We start from the raw sequence: 3212 nt of genomic DNA on the forward strand, positions 1-3212 counted from the left end.
GTAAAAGTACATAGGTAACACAGTAAATTTAGCTTTGATAATATTTTTGAGCTTATATTATCACATGATAGAAATCACTGGAATTTAGAATTTATTAAAGTAATTTAATTTCTAATTTAGTATTTCTCTGAAAAATTTGGACGGGAATTTTGACATTATTGTGGAAAAATGACAGTGGCAGAACTTTTTTTTTACTTTTATTCTTCTGATGCTTGCAACGCAATGACGCAAGTTTTTTCACTAACTTTTGCTCGAGGTTTCGTCTGCGTTTGCGTGACCAATCTACGTCACTAATAGAAATGACTTTTTTTTACCATATCCCCCTTTCAGAAACCGGGACAAAACTGAGCTGCTAACTCTCTTTGTCTTTTAAATTAATCTTCTAAGTTACCAATCGTGGGACGTCCATCCACAAGGTGGACCGATCTCATAGAGATAGCAGGAAGGCGCTGGATGCAAGCCGCTACTTACCGGGCGATATGGATAGAAGTCATTGGGGGAGGCCTATGTTCAGCAGTGGACGTGCTGTGACTGAAATGATGATGATGAAGTTACCAATCAACCTAAAGGATAACTGGTTGGTTATCTCATGTTGGTAGGGACTTAAATAATTAATCAAACACAATGTTAATAATAACCTTCATTTTATTAATTAAATCACAATACTTTGTGGAGTACGTTTGACCAGTAGGTCTAAGAAAACGACGATGATAATATTTGATTTGATACGACGCAGAAAAATTGTATTGAGTTACAGACAAAAAGCGAGCTGCGAAGTACGTGAAAACAATTGACAGCTTTTTTTCCTTTTTTTCTTTTTTTTATAAAAAATTATCGAATCAGCCAGTATGCTGAGCATGGAGGTATTAAACATACCCCCCCACTTGAAATCACTTAGGGATTTCAAAAAAAAGTAAATTAAACCTCTTCAAGAGGAAAAGAAGAAATAATAAAACACTGCACGCATTCTTACAGAGACAGTGAAAATTAAATTATATTGCACTCTAGCAACAACTTAAAAGTCGCAAGGATAAGTACTTGCATTAAAACAAAATTAATGAATGAATTAATTAGGAAACTAAAACAAAACTTCCTAGACCTATATACATATTATTATTATACACCTCAAAGCGGGAAAAAACTTAACTATTAATAGGCAATGGACAAATTTTTGTAACCGGCCTACGAAGAATACCCGTTGCCGTTCGGAGCGTAACTACGCGCACTACATTATCTGCTCCCGGATGTAGCTCTACTACCCTACCATAACGCCACTCCAAAGGTGGTAAGTTTTGTTCGACTATGATAACAATGTCGTCAAGTTTAACGTTAGGCTTATTTTGAAACCACTTATTCCGTTGTTGCAATGTATGCAAGTAATCACGCGACCAAATGCGCCAAAATCTTTGAGTTAACTTCTGTATTAATTGCCACCTTTTGCGAGGAGGTAAGTAAGCGTCGTCAAGATTCGGTTCCGGTAACGAAACTAACGGTCCGCCGACCAAAAAATGACCAGGCGACAGAATATCAACCTCACGTGGATCTGAAGAGATCGAGCATAGCGGCCGTGAATTAAGAACGGCTTCAATCTTAGTAAGAACCGTCGTGAGCTCCTCGAAGGTGAGAATCTGAAGGCCGACTACGCGTTTAAGATGGTATTTCATTGACTTAACGCCGCTCTCGAATATACCACCAAAATGGCTGCCCGTTGGCGGATTTAGTTGCCATACAATGCCACGTTCAGTGAAATCTTTATCCAGATCGGATTGATTTTCTAACAGAAACCTTTGAGTTTCGTTAAGATACCGTTTCGCTCCTATGAAATTTCTACCACAGTCACTGATTATGAGCCTGCACAGTCCACGGCGTGAAACAAACCTATCAAGGGCTGCTATAAAAGCTGGAGTCGACAAGTCAGTAACAAGCTCCAAATGAACAGCCTTAACTGCCAAGCAGACCATAATGCAAACGTAAGCCTTATAAGTGCGAGCGTTACGTCTAGTGCTTTCTTTGACAGTGAAAGGTCCGGCGAAATCTATTCCAATATTTTGAAAACAACGAGCTGGTTGTACTCTCGGACCTGGAAGGTCTCCCATCAAGGGCTGTGCTGGTGATGGCTTGACCTTGAAGCATGTGACACATTTCGCAAGTCTGGATCTTATCATATTGCGAATACCAAGAATCCAGTATTTTCTTTGTACCAAGGACTGAAGGACACGCGGCCCACAGTGTAAGTATACCCGGTGGTAGTGATCAATAATTAGCTTCGACAAATGACAGTGCTTCGGAAGCAGAAATGGGTGAATCGCTGTTAATGGAAGCTGCGCATTACGCAAACGCCCCCCCACACGCAGTAATCCAGCTTCATCAAGGAATGGACTGAGCTTGAGCAGCGATTTGTTACATCTGGAACTGGAGTTGGTAGCAAAAGAGTCCAGGACTTCAGAAAAATGGCGTCTCTGTTCATTATGAATAAGAACAACCAGTGAGCTCTCAAGTTCCGTGGTAGTCAAATCCGTGTTATGTTCACGGTCGTCCCTTTTCTTTTTCAAGTTGCCGATGAACCGAAGGCACCATGCGAGAACACGCTGAGAACGTAAAAAGGATGAAGATCTTTCCACGAGCTCGCTAATCGCATCAATATTAGTTTCCTTTGACGCAGTTAAGGTATGAGAAGCCGCCGGTTTCAATTCGGGTACAATATCTGGAGGGCTGATATCAGTTTGCACGGGCCACAACGATTTCTCAGTCACAAGCCAAGCAGGACCATGCCACCAAACTTGGTGAGAAACAAGCTGGGAACAGCGAAATCCACGGCTGCATAAATCCGCAGGGTTATCATGCGTTGCTACGTGCTTCCAGTTATCAACACTGAGATCATCCGTAATTTTTACGACTCTGTGAGCAACGAACATTTTTAATTTGTGTGGTGCTGTATTCAACCATGTAGTAGAGTGAACTACTTGCCGAGGTATACTGATACTAGATAAAGGACATCATCCACGTTTCATATATTTTTGGTCCAAAATCAAAAGAGCCGGCCAACAAAAAAAAGTGCTGTATTCTGACAGAATACGTCTGCCTTAGCATTTGTTACTATGGCACCAAAGCCGTAGCTCCACTGTGCGTCGAGTATTTGAGATCTAAAAGTCATCGATTATTCATACATTTTTTGTTCAAAATAAAAAGTGACGGCCAATAAAAAAAAAAGT

Source organism: Ostrinia furnacalis, unplaced genomic scaffold, assembly GCF_004193835.3.
Source record: "Ostrinia furnacalis isolate ACB-3 unplaced genomic scaffold, ASM419383v2 OfSCF3264, whole genome shotgun sequence".
Taxonomy (NCBI): Eukaryota; Metazoa; Arthropoda; class Insecta; order Lepidoptera; family Crambidae; genus Ostrinia; species Ostrinia furnacalis.